Below are 17,954 nucleotides of genomic sequence, written 5' to 3'. Positions count from 1 at the left end.
GTAGAGCACGTTACACACATTGCACCAGGTAGAGCACGTTACACACATTGCACCAGGTAGAGCACGTTACACACATTGCACCAGGTAGAGCACGTTACACATATTGCGCCAGTTAGAACACCCTATACACATTGCACCAGGTAGAGCGCGTTATACACAATGCGCCAGTTAGAGCGCGTTATACACAATGCGCCAGTTAGAGCGCGTTATACACAATGCGCCAGTTAGAGCGCGTTATACACAATGCACCAGGTAGAGCACGTTATACACAATGCACCAGGTAGAGCGCGTTATACACAATGCACCAGGTAGAGCACGTTATACACATTGCACCAGGTAGAGCGCGTTTTTCACAGTGCACCAGGTAGAACACATTATACACATTGCACCAGGTAGAGCACGTTACACACATTGCACCAGGTAGAGCACGTTACACACATTGTGCCAGTTAGAACACCCTATACACATTGCGTCAGGCAGAGCACATTATACACAATGCACCCGGTAGAGCACGTTAAACACAATGCGCCAGGTAGAGCACGTTAAATACATTGCACCAGGTACAGCACGTTATACACATTGCACCAGGTAGAGCACGTTACACACATTGCACCAGGTAGAGCACGTTAAACACATTGCTCCAGGTAGAGCACGTTACACACATTGCACCAGGTAGAGCACATTACACACATTGCACCAGGTAGAGCATGTTACACACATTGCACCAGGTAGAGCACGTTAAACACATTGCACCAGGTAGAGCACGTTACACACATTGCACCAGGTAGAGCACGTTATACACATTGCACCAGGTAGAGCACGTTATACACATTGCACCAGGTACAGCACGTTATACACTTTGCACCAGGTACAGCACGTTATACATATTGCACCAGGTAGAGCACGTTAAACACATTGCACCAGGTAGAGCACGTTAAACACATTGCACCAGGTAGAGCACGTTATACACATTGCACCAGGTAGAGCACGTTATACACTTTGCACCAGGTACAGCACGTTATACACTTTGCACCAGGTACAGCACGTTATACACTTTGCACCAGGTACAGCACGTTATACACTTTGCACCAGGCACAGCACGTTACACACATTGCACCAGGTACAGCACGTTACACACATTGCACCAGGTAGAGCACGTTAAACACATTGCACCAGGTAGAGCACGTTATACACATTGCACCAGGTAGAGCACGTTAAACACATTGCACCAGGTAGAGCACGTTAAACACATTGCACCAGGTAGAGCACGTTATACACATTGCACCAGGTAGAGCACGTTAAACACATTGCACCAGGTAGAGCACGTTATACACTTTGCACCAGGTAGAGCACGTTATACACTTTGCACCAGGTAGAGCACGTTATACACTTTGCACCAGGTACAGCACGTTATACACTTTGCACCAGGTACAGCACGTTATACACATTGCACCAGGTAGAGCACGTTAAACACATTGCACCAGGTAGAGCACGTTATACACATTGCACCAGGTAGAGCACGTTATACACATTGCACCAGGTAGAGCACGTTATACACATTGCACCAGGTACAGCACGTTATACACTTTGCACCAGGTACAGCACGTTATACACTTTGCACCAGGTACAGCACGTTATACACTTTGCACCAGGTACAGCACGTTACACACATTGCACCAGGTAGAGCACGTTAAACACATTGCACCAGGTAGAGCACGTTATACACATTGCACCAGGTAGAGCACGTTAAACACATTGCACCAGGTAGAGCACGTTATACACATTGCACCAGGTAGAGCACGTTATACACTTTGCACCAGGTACAGCACGTTATACACTTTGCACCAGGTACAGCACGTTATACACTTTGCACCAGGTACAGCACGTTATACACTTTGCACCAGGTAGAGCACGTTATACACATTGCACCAGGTAGAGCACGTTACACCCATTGCACCAGGTAGAGCACGTTATACACATTGCACCAGGTAGAGCACGTTATACACATTGCACCAGGTAGAGCACGTTATACACTTTGCACCAGGTACAGCACGTTATACACTTTGCACCAGGTACAGCACGTTATACACTTTGCACCAGGTACAGCACGTTATACACATTGCACCAGGTAGAGCACGTTACACACATTGCACCAGGTAGAGCACGTTACACACATTGCACCAGGTAGAGCACGTTAAACACATTGCACCAGGTAGAGCACGTTATACACATTGCACCAGGTAGAGCACGCTATACACTTTGCACCAGGTAGAGCACGTTATACACTTTGCACCAGGTACAGCACGTTATACACTTTGCACCAGGTACAGCACGTTATACACATTGCACCAGGTAGAGCACGTTAAACACATTGCAACAGGTAGAGCACGTTATACACATTGCACCAGGTAGAGCACGTTATACACTTTGCACCAGGTACAGCACGTTATACACTTTGCACCAGGTACAGCACGTTATACACTTTGCACCAGGTACAGCACGTTATACACTTTGCACCAGGTACAGCACGTTATACACTTTGCACCAGGTACAGCACGTTATACACTTTGCACCAGGCAGAGCACGTTATACACATTGCACCAGGTAGAGCGCGTTACACACATTGCACCCGGTAGAGCGCGTTACACACATTGGCCCTCATTCCGAGTTGTTCGCTCGCAAGCGGATTTTAGCAGATTTGCTCATGCTAAGCCGCCGCCTACTGGGAGTGAATCTTAGCATCTTAAAATTGCGAACGATGTATTCGCAATATTGCGATTACACACCTCGTAGCAGTTTCTGAGTAGCTTCAGACTTACTCGGCATCTGCGATCAGTTCAGTGCTTGTCGTTCCTGGTTTGACGTCACAAACACACCCAGCGTTCGCCCAGACACTCCTCCGTTTCTCCAGCCACTCCTGCGTTTTTTCCGGAAACGGTAGCGTTTTTTCCCACACGCCCATAAAACGGCCTGTTTCCGCCCAGTAACACCCATTTCCTGCCAATCACATTACGATCGCCAGAACGATGAAAAAGCCGTGAGTAAAATTCCTAACTGCATAGCAAATTTACTTGGCGCAGTCGCAGTGCGAACATTGCGCATGCGCATTATGCGGAAAATCGCTGCGATGCGAAGATTTTTACCGAGCGAACAACTCGGAATGAGGGCCATTGCACCAGGTAGAGCACACCGTTACACACATTGCGGGAAGGGGGTGCCCATAGTCATCGCATGTGTAAGTGGAGGAGGTGATCGCGGGTGTCAGCGAGGGAAGGGGGTGCCCACAGTCATCACGGGTGTCAGTGGGGGTGCCGAGGGGAGGAGTGATGACTGACATGCAGTACAGCAGCTCTGGTCCTCTTCCTGCTCTGGTGCTGCAGTGATGGCCACTGAGCCCAGTGTGAAGGATGTAGGAGTCCGCTCAAAACCCCCCACCCAGCACATATAAAGCAAACAGCTCTCCCCTCTCCACCCGCACAGCGCACAACAGTCACCGGCGCTCACTCCCCCCATCCCCGCAGCACATAATTAGCACCAGCTCCCCCCTCTCCCCCCCGCGCACACACAGTTACCGGCGTTCACTCCCCCCTTCCCCGCAGCACATAATTAGCACCAGTTCTCCCCTCTCCCCCCGCACAGCGCACACACACACACAGTTACCAGCGCTCACTCAAAGCTGCTGCGTGCCGGACTGGCGGTCAATGAGAGCCGAGGGAGGCACCGTTCGCAGGGCAGGCTATGATTCGCTGGAGACTACAGGAGGTGACTGGCTGGGGAAGCAGCTAGTCACTTCCTGTGTATAGCGGATTGGCTAGGGCACTGACAGCTCTAGTCTAGAATGAGCTGGCGGTATACAGCAGGCAGCATGGGCTGGGAGCGTGGTCTACGTTGCCGGCGCCCTCCACAGTGTGGCGCCTTACTCTTACGCGTAACCCGCGTAACGGGCGGGCCGGCCCTGTATAGTGGTATATGCAACGAGTGTCCTCAGATTCAATATATACTAACAAACTACTTAGGTTGCTGTAGTATAAATGTGACCATATATTGCCACTCGTTTGCCCCTGTGATATGTATTATAGCGGCTGACGATCTCTATCCAAGCCTTGATAATTCGGAGCTGGCTGTACAGGCAGCGTAGTGGCAGTTATCCGGAATGTGCTGCTGTGAAGAATGCTGCCGCTGACAATGGACCGGACAATGGTTAGTAGCGTGTACACCGGACAATGACGAATAGTATGGTGTCACTGATTTGTAACGTGCCGAGGTATTATATACTGCTGCTGACGACAGACCGGACAATATTAGAAATGTGGCTGGGGGGACTTCCGACCCGTTCCCGTAGCGTGGTGCCTGTCACGGTCAGATGCAATTTAGTTGGCAACCCCGTCTGCGGCTATCCACGATGCACAGTGAAGTGTGGACAATTTCCAATTTGAAAAAAGGGAGGAGTCCTCGCGGAGAAGGCTTTGATCGCATTTCGTGGCCTTTCGCCTTCTCTGTTCTCCAACGCATGGGCTTTTCTGGTAAGTTTTATGATGGGGTCTCAGTCAATGGAATCACCTCCTCTTGTTTTGAGATATCTAAGGGTACCAGGCAAGGATGTCCGTTTTTGCCCTCGTCATGGAGCCTTTAGCTGCCAGGGGTCGTCTCAACCCGAATATTAAAGGGATTCAAATCGGCCACACGGAACACAAAATCGCACTTTACGCTGACGATGTATTAGTCTCTCTTACAAATCCAACATCGTCACTCCCTCCTCTCCTCTCTGAGATAGACCATTACTCGCAATACTCAGGTTATAAGATTAATACAACTAAAACAGAAGTACTTGATTTTTACATTACCCCTGCGTCTAAGACGCAACTTGAATCGACATTCCCATTCTCCTGGCATAACCGAAAACTCAAATATCTAGGTATTTACCCATCAACTCTTTCAAGCGAACTTCCCACGACTTTTTGACCAAATTCGCTCGGATCTTCAAATTTGGTCTTCCTACTTCATTTCATGGATTGGACGTGCCAATTCCATAAAGATGAATGTTCTTCCTAGGATTATATATCTTTTCCAAATGCTCCCGATCTATATTCCCCCCTACGTGTTTAAATTCTTGCAACATCAAACTTCCCATTTCGTTTGGGCCAATAAACACCCTAGAATTAAACTCTCGTTGCTACAGCGGCCCTCCTGGTGTGGAGGCTTAGGCATACCCAATTTTAAATACTATTACCACACAGCTTAGATAGCTTCCTGTGTTCAGTGGTGTGGTTCGGGGGCGGACAAGGTTTGGATTACTATCGAAGCCGGTGAGCTGGGACTCTCCACGCTTTCTTCCCTCTTATGGCTTACGAGATCTGCCCGCCCTCGTGCCACCTCATCTCACCCTGTGGTGGCCCGTTCTTTGCATACTTGGGATCTTGTAGTGAGAAAACATCAGTTGGCCCCTAACCCATCCCCCCTAATACCGCTGTTCCATAACCCTGCCTTCCCTCCCGGAATGGTTAAATCTGCTTTCTCACTCTGTAAGCGGGGGAACGTACACTTCCTCAATTATATCACCTCTAGTGCACCGTTTCCTTTGTTTACCCAGATTCAGAAACAATATACTCTCCCTAATAGTGAATTTTTTCGATATTTCCAACTCAGCCACTTTCACTCCGGGGTTTATGCTACTCTCTCTTCTAGGCCTCTCACCACTCTTGAAAATATATGTATGAGACGCTCTTCTATGAAAGGTCTTATCTCTGACCTCTATGCTTTGCTATTGCAGGGCTCTGCCCCTCCTACAGATCACAGAGAGCTGGCCTGGGAGAGAGATCTGGGTGTGACTCTGGATGAGGAGGACTGGGGAGAAATATGGAGTAATGCGAACTCCAGCTCTATCTGTGTTAGGATAAAGGAAAATGTGTATAAACTGTTATACCGTTGGTATTATGTACCTTCTCGCTTGAAGGCGATGTACCCTGATGTTACAGACCGTTGCTGGAGGGGTTGTGCTGCTGAAGGGACGTACATGCATATTTGGTGGACGTGCCCGAAATTAATACCTTTATGGAAGGATGTTGTTCGACTTCTCTCGCTTCTATTCGCTACTTTAATCCCCCTGGACCCTAAATACTTCCTACTACCTCTAGATCTCCCGACTTAAACTAAACACCAGAACAAGTTATTACGTCATGTAGCTACTGCTACGACATGTCAGATTGCAAAGGCCTGGAGCTTGCCATCCCCACCATCCATGCAATCCGTTATAGCCTACATTTGGTACGTCTATAAGATGGAATATATGACCAGTCTCAGGCAATCTGCCAGGGCAAGAAATACTCAGAGAAGCGCTACCATTAAACAGTATTAATAAAATGTATTATTAAAAATATTTTATATCTGCCAGGGCATTTGATAGAGTATGGACACCCTGGCTTGCTTCTCAAAATGCCCCCTCCCCATTCTGTAGCTAATTAAGTTATGTACCCTCTTTTTTGTGTCGGCTGCCCGGACCCCGCCTCTTCTCTTTATCCCCCTCTTTGTCCTCAATCATGTTCCTTTTTCTTCCTGTATCTTTTCTTCCTGTTCTCTTACTCCCCTAGGCTGGTTGGCCACACCGTAGACCTAGAGGACTCTCTTTGCTCTTGCTATACTTCTGTCATTTAATTTAAATAAACAAAAATAGATTTACTCACTTGATTGTTATATTGTTTCTTTGTTGCGTATATTTATGTGCTATAATGTTTCTTTTATGTTCCTATGAAACGTACCAATTTTGTATATTGCTGTAAATCGCCCAATAAAACTCCTTAAAAGAAAAAAGTGAGTCCTAACGCGTTTCCTCACCAATCAGGTGACTTTCTCAAAGGTATGGAAAAATCCACCAACAGTGGATTCCTCCGTGTGAAAACTGTCAAAAAAGTTCATCATTCCAGTCCCAGCTGCAACAATGCTTACAGACCCGCCAGAGTGTAAGCTAGAAGCTATGTTTAAGTCAATGTATACAGCAGTAGGGCTGTTTAGAGCTTTATTTGGAGTTGGGGTTAACAAGGCTGTAGTTGGGTAACACAGCTCAAGTTGGGCCTACAACAGGATCTTCCCTTAGACCAGCTTATGAATCTATTATCTGTGAATCTGTTGAGTGTTTAGGTACGGCTTCTATGGACGACGGCCATGTTTGTTCTCGGCTTTCAGCTTCGCTAGTTGCGGCCCGACAAGCGCTTTGGCTGCATTCTTGGCGAGAGGTTATTTGGTCCTGATTTGGACAAATGGATTTCTCAGGCTACGGGGGGAAAGTCTTTTTTCTGGCCATTGCTGCACCAGTTTCTAAACGGAAATATGCTGGACCAGCGTTCAAATCTTTTGGACCTCAATCCTTTCGAGGCCGTGTTACAGGAACAACCATACAGAGTAGCCGTAGTAGAGGACGTGGTTTTCAACAAACCACTAACCGTCGTCAGGACGCAAAGCCCGCTGACAAGCCAATGGAATGACAAGCTTCCATCCCATCTCCGATCTTCGGTTGTTGGAGCACGCCATCAAACCTTTCACTTGGCGTGGTTTCAGACATCCACAGATGGGTGGATCTGCAATTTAGTATTCAATGTTACAACATACAGTTCGATTGGCTACCACCAATGTGGTTTTTCAAGACAGGCCTGCCTGTGTCAGAAGTCAAAAAAGTGGTTCTGCAGACCGCAATTCAATCTCTTGAAGATTCAGCAGTTTTTATTCAGGTTCCAGTTCACCAACAGGGTCAAGGTTGATATTCCAGTCTTTCTGTAGTACCAAAGCTGGACGGCTCGGTCGGACCAATATTGAACCTGAAGGGGCTCAATCAATACGTCACTTACTACAGCTTCAAGATGGAATCCCTGTGGTCAGGGATTGCAGATTTAGACCAACTGGAATTCATGATTTCGCTGGATCTCAAGGATGTGTACTTACACATTCCAATTTGGCCACCACATCAGGCGTACTTAAGGTTTGCAGTACAACAAAACCATTATCAATTACAGCCACTACCGTTTGGCCTCTCATCAGCGCCTCGGGTATTCACAAAGGTGATGTCTGTGATGATAGCTCATCTCAGATCCCTGGGAGTCATAATAGTTCCACACTTAAACGGCCTTCTTATCAGGGCTCCGTCTCAACAAATACTTTTTCAGCATGCCTTACTAATGTACAATGCGTATGCACTGCAATGCCAGGCATGTCGTATGGGTACAAAGCGGATCGTTACTGTGCGATGGATTTAACGAAGAATCCATTCGCACAGCCGATCGCAAGGAGATTGACAGGAAGAAGGCGTTTCTTGGTTGTAAATGACCGTTTTCTGGGAGTGCCGTTGAAAATGCAGACGTGTCCAGGCATTTGCAGGGCGGGTGTCTGACGTCAATTCCGGGACCTGACAGGATGAAGTGATCACAGTAGCTGAGTAAGTTCAGAGCTACTCAGGAACTGCACAAAAACTTTCTCTCTTACGTCCTAGAGGATGCTGGGGACTCCGTAAGGACCATGGGGATAGACCGCAGGAGACATGGGCACTTTAAGAAAGACTTTAGATCTGGTGTGCATTGGCTCCTCCCTCTATGCCCCTCCTCCAGACCTCAGTTTGATACTGTGCCCAGTGGAGACGGTATCCGTTCACATGGTCGACCATGTTATGGTCGACAGTCATTAGGTCGACCACTATTGGTCGACATTGACATGGTTGACACATGAAAGGTCGACACATGAAAAGGTCGACATGAGTTTTTTAACTTTTTTTTCTTTTGGGGAACTTTTCCATAATTTACGATCCACATGGACTACGATTGGAACGGTAAAGTGTGCCGAGTGAAGCGGTAGCGGAGCGAAGGCACCATGCCCGAAGCATGGCGAGCGAAGCGAGCCATGCGAGGGGACGTGGTGCACTAATTGGGGTTCCCAGTCACTTTACGCAAAAAACGACACCAAAAAAAGTTAAAAAAACTCATGTCGACCTTTCATGTGTCGACCATTTTCATGTGTCGACCATGTGTCCATGTCAACCATGTCAATGTCGACCAATAGTGGTCGACCTAATGACTGTCGACCATAACATGGTCGACCATTCATACCGGAACCAGTGGAGACTGGGTGCTTTTCAGAGAGCTCTCCAGAGCTTTCTGACAGAAAGTATATTTGTTAGGTTTTTTATTTTCAGGGAGCCTGCTGGCAACAGACTCCCTGCATCGAGGGACTGAGGGGAGAGAAGCAGACCTACTTCTGTGAGTTTCAAGGCTCTGCTTCTTAGGCTACTGGCCACTATTAGCTCCAGAGGGAGTCAGAACACAGGTCTCACCCTGGAGTTCGTCCCGGAGCCGCGCCGCCGTCCTCCTCACAGAGCCGGAAGATAGAAGCCGGGTGAGTATGAGAAGAAAAGAAGACTTCAGAGGCGGCAGAAGACTTCATGATCTTCACTGAGGTAACGCACAGTAGTGCAGCTGTGCGCCATTGCTCCCACACACCTCACACACGGCAGTCACTGTAAGGGTGCAGGGCGCAGGGGGGGCGCCCTGGGCAGCAATATAAACCTCATTTCTGGCAAAAGAGATATATATACAGCTAGGCACTGTATATATAAAGAGCCCCCACCAGTTTTTATTGTATTTAAGCGGGACAGAAGCCCGCCGCCGAGGGGGCGGGGCTTCTCCCTCAGCACTCACCAGCGCCATTTTCTCCACAGCACAGCTGAGAGGAAGCTCCCCGGACTCTCCCCTGCTTATCCACGGTGAAAGGGGGTTTCAGAGATGAGAGGGGGGGGCACATAATTGGCAGCAAATAATAGTATTACAGCGCTACTGGGTAAACACATTGTGTGTTTTTCCTGGGGTATTAGCGCTGGGTGTGTGCTGGCATACTCTCTCTCTGTCTCTCCAAAGGGCCTTGTGGTAGAACTGTCTTCAGATAAGAGGATTCCCTGAGTGTGTGGTGTGTCTGTACGTGTGTGTCGACATGTCTGAGGTAAAAGGCTCTTCTAAGGAGGAGATGGAGCAAATGTGTGTGTGTGTGGTGTCTCCGTCGACAACGCCGACACCTGACTGGATATGTGGAATTAAGTGCTGAGGTAAATTTATTGCACAAAAGATTAGAGAACAGACAGGGAATCTACCCATGTCTGTCCCTATTTCGCAGGGACCTTCAGAGTCTCAAAACGCCCACTATCCAAAATAATAGACACTGATACCGACACGGAGTCTGACTCCAGTGTCGACTATGATGATGCAAAGTTACAGCCAAAACTGGCAGTAAAGTATTCAATATATGATTATTGTAATAAAATATGTTTTGCATATCACTGATGACCCATCTGTCCCTGACACGAGGGTACACATGTTTAAGGGGAAGAAAGCTGACATAACATTTCCCCCCTCTCATGAACCAAATGAATTGTGTGAAAAAGAGCGGGAATCTCCAGACAAGAAACTGCAGTTTCCCAAAAGAATTCTCATGGCGTATCCTTTCCCTGCTAGGGCCAGGATACGATGGGAATCCTCCCCTAGGGTGGACAAGGCGTTGACACGTTTCCCCAAAAGGTAGCGCTGACATACCAAGATACAGCTACCCTCAGGGATCCTGCAGATAGCATGCAGAAAAGTACTTTGAAGTCCATTTACACACATTCTGGTACACTACTCAGACCGGCGATTGTGTCGGCAGGGGTTTATAGTGCTGTAGCAGCGTGGACAGATACCTTATCAGCGGAGATTGAAACCTTAGATAAGGATACCATGTTATTGACCCTAGGATATAAAAAAGATGCTGTCTTATATATAAGACATGCTCAAAGAGACATTGGTCTACTGGGTTCTAGAGTCAACGCTATGTCGATTTCTGCTAGACGTGTCCTGTGGAGCATGCAAGAGACAGGTGATGCCGACTAAAAGAGGCATATGGAGGTTTTACCTTACAAGGGTGAGGAATTGTGTGGAGAAGGGCTCTCGGACCTGGTCTCCACAGCTATAGCTGGTAAATCTGATCTTTTGCCTTATATTCCCTCACAGCCTAAGAAAGCACGACATTATCAAATGCAGTCCTTTCGGTTGCAGAAAAACAAGAAAGTACGAGGAGCGTCCTTTCTGACCAGAGGTAAGGGCGCAGGGCACAGCTAGTTCCCAGGAACAGAAGTCCTCCCGGCCTCTACTAAATCCACCGCATGACGCTGGGGCTCCGCTAAGGGAGTCCGCCCCAGTGGGAGCACGTCTTCGACTCTTCAGCCACATCTGAGTTCACTCACAGGTGGATCCCTGGGCAATAGAAATTGTTTCTCAGGGTTACAAGCTGGAATTCGAAGAGGTGCCTCCTCGCCGGTTTTCCTTATCGGCCCTACCGGCTTCTCCCCAGAAAGGGAGATAATATTAAATACAATTCACACATTGTATCTCCAACAGGTGGTGCTCAAGGTTCCCCTCCTTCAACAAGGAAGGGTATATTACTCAACCTTGGCTGTAGTCCCGAAACCGGACGGTTCGGTCAGACCTATTTTAAAATTAAAATCTCTGAACCTATACTTGAAAAGGTTCAAATTCAAAGTGGAATCGCGCAGAGCGATCATCGCCAGCCTGGAAGAGGGGGGATTTTATGGTGTATCTAGACATAAAGGCTGCATACCTTCATGTTCCCATTTATCCACCCCATCAGGCAGGCGTACCTGAGAATTACGGTACAGTATTGTCATTACCAATTTCAGGGTAATTGGCGGAAATGATGGTGCTCCTACGCAAGCAAGGAGTCACAATTATCCCATACTTGGACGATCTCCTAATAAGGGCGAGATCAAAAGAGCAGTTGTTGAACAGCGTGTCACTTTCGCTGAAGGTGTCACAGAAACTCGGCTGGATTCTCAATATCCCGAAGTCACAGTTGGTTCCTATGACTCGTCTGCCCTTCTTGGGTATGATTCTGAATACGGACCAGAAATGGGTTTATCTTCCGATAGAGAAGGCCCAGGAACTAATGACTCTGGTAAAAAAAAAACTATTAAAGCCAAAACAGGTGTCAGTGCATCACTGCACTTGGATCCTGGGAAAGATGGTGACATCTTACGGGGCCATTCCCTTCGGCAGGTCCATGCGAGAACTTTCCAATGGGATCTACGGAACAAGTGGTCTGGATCACATCTACAGATGCATCAGTTAATCACCCTGTCCCCTAGGGCCAGGGTGTGTCTCCTATGGTGGCTGCAGAGTGCTCACCTTCTGCAGGGTCGCAGGTTCGCCATCCAGGACTGGATTCTGGTAGCCACGGACGCGAGCCCCCGAGGTGGGGGGGCAGTCACACAGGGAAGAAACTTCCAAGGTCTTTGGGTCAAGTCAAAAAACTTGTATTCAAATCAACATCCTGGAGCTGAGGGCCATATACAACACCCTTTGGCAAGCGGAAACATTGCTTCGCGACCTGCCGGTTCTGATCCAGTCAGACAACATCACCGCAGTGGCTCATGTAAACCGCCAAGGCGGCACAAAGAGCAGAGTGGAAATGGCAGAAGCCACCAGGATTCTCCGCTGGGCGGAGAATCATGTATGCGCATTTTCAGCAGTTCATTCCGGGAGTGGACAACTGAGAAGCAGACTTCCTCATCAAACACGACCGGCATCCAAGAGAGGACTTCTTTTGGAAGCCTTCGCACAGATTGCAAGTCAGTGGGAACTGCCACAGATAGACATGATGGCGTCCCGCCTCAACAAGAAGCTACAGAGGTATTGCACCAGGTCAAGAGACCCTCAGGCAGTAGCTGTAGATGCCCTAGTGACACCGTGGGTGTTCCAGTCGGTCTATGTATTTCCCCCTCTCCCTCTCATACCCAAGGTGTTGAGAATGGTAGGAGAGAGAGGAATGAGAACAATCCTCATTGTTCCAGATTGGCCACGAAAGACCTGGTATCCGGATCTGCAGGAAATGCTCACAGAAGATCCGTGGCCTCTTCCTCTAAGACAGGACCGGTTGCAACAGGGGCCATGTCTATTCCAAGACTTACCACGGCTGCGTTGGACGGCATGGCGGTTGAACGCCAGATCCTAGCGGATAAGGGTATTCCGGATGAGGTCATTCCTACGCTAATAAAGGCTAGGAAGGACATGACATCTAAACATTATCACCGTATATGGCGAAAATATGTTTCTTGGTCTGAGGCCAGGAATGCTCCTACGGAAGAATTCCATCTGGGCCGTTTCCTTCACTTCCTGCAAACTGGGGTGAATTTCGACCTAAAATTAGGATCTATTAAGGTTCAGATTTCGGCCTTATCCATTTTCTTTCAAAAGGAATTGGCCTCTCTCCCTGAAGTACAAACTTTTGTGAAGGGAGTACTGCATATTCAGCCTCCTTTTGTACCTCCAGTGACGCCTTGGGACCTTAATGTGGTGTTAAGTTTCATTAAGTCACACTGGTTTGAACCACTTAAAACGGTGGAGTTGAAAAATCTCACTTGGAAGGTGGTCATGTTATTAGCCTTGGCTTCGGCTAGGCGAGTGTCTGAATTAGCGGCTTTATCACATAAAAGCCCCTGTCTGGTTTTCCATATGGATAGAGCGGAATTGCGGACCAGTCCTCAATTTCTGCCAAAAGTGGTTTCATCCTTTCATATGAACTATTGTGGTGCCTGTGGCTACGCGTGACTTGGAGGATCCCGAGTACCTTGATGTGGTCAGGGATTTGAAAATTTACGTGGCCAGATCGGCTACAGTCAGAAAAACAGAAGCACTGTTTGTCATGTATGCAACCAACAAGATTGGTGCCCCTGCTTCAAAGTAGACTATTGCTCGCTGGATCTGTAACACGATTCAGCAGGCGCATTCTACGGCGGGATTGCCGTTACCTAAATAGGTCAAGGCCCATTCCACTAGGAAGGTGGGCTCTTCTTGGGCGGCTGCCCGAGGGGTCTCGGCGCTACAGCTGTGCCGAGCTACTACTTGGTCGGGTTCAAACTCCTTTGCAAAGTTCTATAAGTTTGATACCCTGGCTGAGGAGGACCTCCTGTTTGCTCAATCGGTGCTGCAGAGTCATCAGCACTCTCCCGCCCGTTTGGGAGCTTTGGTATAATCCCCATGGTCCTTAGGGAGTTCCCAGCATCCTCTAGGACGTAAGAGAAAATAAGATTTTAAACCTACCGGTAAATCTTTTTCTCGTAGTCCGTAGAGGATGCTGGGCGCCCGTCCCAAGTGCGGACTACTTCTGCAAGACTTGTGTATAGTTATTGCTTAAATAAGGGTTATGTTATAGTCTCATCGGTCTTGGACTGATGCTATGTCGTTTTCATACTGTTAACTGGATAGTATATCACAAGTTATACGGTGTGATTGGTGTGGCTGGTATGAATCTTGCCCTTGGATTAACAAAAATCCTTTCCTTGTACTGTCCGTCTCCTCTGGGCACAGTTTCTCTAACTGAGGTGTGGAGGAGGGGCATAGAGGGAGGAGCCAGTGCACACCAGATCTAAAGTCTTTCTTAAAGTGCCCATGTCTCCTGCGGAGCCCGTCTATCCCCATGGTCCTTACGGAGTCCCCAGCATCCTCTACGGAGTACGAGAAAAAGATTTACCGGTAGGTTTAAAGTCTTATTTTTTCACAGCTCCCCTGCACAAGCGATTGCACACTTGCTATGCTAAAATACACTCCCTTGATAAAGCTAAATATTTATCGTGTATATAACCCTTTATGAGGTCTAAGAACACTGTACGCTATCTACGTAAGAAGTACCGTAAGGGTACGCAAGTTGCGTATCGATCGCTTAGCCGTGATCGAGACGCTCGGCCGTGAGTGAACGTGACGCCTAAGTGATCGCAGGCAGGCAGAATATTGGCTGTTGACTTATAGTAATGATTCGCTATAGCGTAGCAGCGCTCGGGACCACGAGGAGAACACCAGCGATGCAGACGCTCACAACGTTAAACCGTTATATCTATACCTTCAGCAATGAAATACACAGTAAACCTTAGTGTGGAGACAATGTGTAAGTGCAACCTTGTGTAACCTGATTACCTACAAAGCTGCTTGAGCGTCACCGACGCTCAGAGAATACTTAACACTATAAAGAATACACAGATACCTGGCTTAGGGTCCGAAACCTATTATATGTATTATGACTATTACTTGCAAAAAGAATCACAGTACAAAGCATACACTACAGTATAACATAAACCAACTAACCAGATAACTACACAGGAAATACAATACAATACAATTCAATTCTAATCAAGGGAAAATACGAGAGAAAGAGAAGAGAGGGAGAGAGAGAGAAATGGCTCACAGTAAGACAATATGATTACGGAGAAAACTTACGCACAAGGTGAAACGATCGCAAGCGCCTCGATATCCAGCTCCCGGTTATCAGCAATGAGAACCGTTGATGAGAGAGTGCAGTTGGATATGGTCGGCCTGCTATTTATGCTCCACACACAATACAATTCAATGGTCCCTACAATCTCATTGTTCATTGGACACAGGAATTTGGCTTCGCATTATAACAAAAGGTCATAGGTTGATTCATACAGGTGGGCTGTGACTATTTCCAACTGCTCAGGTGGGAGGGAAACTGGGTTTCCCGCCGCATGGGTAATAAAGTGCAAATAAAGTAAATGTTCATAAACTTCTTATGTCCATAACTATTCGCACGAGCGATTGATCTGCTTCAAACCAACACCGGAATATTTCTAATTAAATATTCTTCCGATGGATACTAAACACCACTGTATTACTCCTATCTGACCCTTCGTATCAAACAAAGAGGGATTCCTCTGTTCATGAACATTCTATATTAACCAAACTTTCAGAATCTATCAAAGGGACCATGATCTACAAATTACATTATTAGTGAAAATATGTAATGATTGAGTCGCACGCTACGATCGCATAAACTCTACCGTAAATACGCATACCATGCGCCTGCGGGTGCCCGCGACTGTGAGTATGCGCACGTACGGGAGAGCGTACGCATGCGCAGCACGGACCTGTGTGCGGTGCAAATATGGTAGTGTGCATAGAGATATTTTTCTGACTTTGACAGTCCACCCTTTGGCAGTCAATAATAACTGCCACTTCCTGAAAACATTTCAAAAGGAGAAAAATATATGTCAGGGGTTAATTCATTTCCATGGTTGGGTAAAGGAGGAGAGAGGAGTAGGTGGGAAGAGGGTATGACCTAGTGAGATAGCAGAAGCATGTGTGTATGGGTCCATGTTTGGGGGGTCATGTATCATCGTGCCGTACGTGTTGTAAATCAAGCTTCGAGGTATTGCGAAGTATACATTTGAATTCCTTCTTATCCCGTGGTACAGGTCTGTGGATGGGCTGTCAAACTTTACCGAGCTCTTTTCGGATTTTGAACAAACTGGGGAGCACATTTTAGTTGATGATACATGAATGGGGGAATATGTGATTGCTGATATCTGTGCCTGTATTCCCTATACTATGTGTGTCATTACCTGAGGGTTGTAGAAATGAAGAAAAGATATAATTACGGTAAATGCGGTGGTATTCTATGTCAGGTTAATGTACATCTGTCAGTTGAAGTTTTGTTCGGTATCAGTTGAAAGTCGTCTTCTTTGCGCTGTTTTGCTCATTAAGCGTGAGCAATAAGCTTTGTCAATGCCATTAGATTTACAAAAAAAATGTTGGGCTAGCGTAATTTTAAGAATTCTAGGGAAACTGGGGATCCATGGCAAAGTTCATCAAGTGTCCATATCTCAAGTGGTCAAAACTTCTTCTTTGGTCTATCCGTTGTCTGTATAGCGTCTCATCAACTTCCTCGTCCAAGGGGGTCTTGTTATCTTGGAGAAAAACCAGAAAAACAGGTGAAAGAAACGGACCGTAGAAATCGCATTTTCATCACATCATTGTTTCTATCGTTGGGTCGTAAATCAAATCCAAGTTAATTACAGTTTCCTCACTCCTCAAACTCATCACTCTGGTACTTTGTTTGCACCTCATTACAGCCTGCCCGCATCTAAATATCAATCCAATCGATATAACGACACCTAAGATACATAGTAGAAACTTCCCAACATCCATTATGACTCCTTGAGCCCAGTCTCCTAAACCAGAGAACCAATTTCGCGGGTTCAACCATGACACCCAACCAGTCAGCTCATTACCTACAGCAGCAAGAGTGAGATTGTGTTTTCGACGAAATTCCCACTTTAATTGGAGAATATCGTCCATCTTTTGGTCTATGACCTCTACCGGATCCTCGGTGCTATTCGTGATATAAGTGCAACACTTCACGCCGTACTGTGTTGCTAATGTAACACAATATCCGCCTGTCACTGCTGTGAGGTAATTAAGAACCATTCTATGTTGTACCAGTTCTGTTTTATAAGCCTGAAGTTCTCTTCCAGTATATCTAAACGTGTCATCATACATTTCAGTGATATTATCTAACAAATTGGCGAGTGCGGAAATGTATCTATAATTCATCACTCCTCGAGCGGTGCGAGTGAAATCTAACGCCACCAGAACCTGAATCCCGGTGGATTCATGGATCAGATCAGAGGCCGGATGCTCTAACCTTTCTGACAGTTGTCTTTTAACGAGGTGCTCGTAATGAGTGTGAGTATAAGGAGCTTGGGCACCACGGTGTATGTCTTTCATTTTATCATGAGTTACAGTCATTACTTCAGGCAATACTCTTCCAATATAACACAATCCTTCAGAGTTTGGGGCAAGCCACTTGTACGCCTTTCTCCCGCATATGAAATATGCATCATCGGGGAGAACATATGGGACGGAGAAGGACATTACCATATTACACACCTTCCATGTGAAATCTCCTAGCCCTAATTCTTCCATCTGCTTAATGCACGTATCAGGTTGTACGATATGTGCACAGTATCCTGGTGATACTTCTCCAACTCTAGTAATCCTATTTCCTAGGGTGTATCTATACCGGAAAGATTTTCCTCTACTGGCTATGTGGCGTACAAGCTCTGTATCTGTAGGCATTCTATCTGC

The sequence above is a fragment of the Pseudophryne corroboree genome, chromosome 1 (genome assembly GCF_028390025.1).
Source record: "Pseudophryne corroboree isolate aPseCor3 chromosome 1, aPseCor3.hap2, whole genome shotgun sequence".
In the NCBI taxonomy this organism is placed as follows: domain Eukaryota; kingdom Metazoa; phylum Chordata; class Amphibia; order Anura; family Myobatrachidae; genus Pseudophryne; species Pseudophryne corroboree.
Note: the sequence above shows the minus strand (reverse complement) of the source record.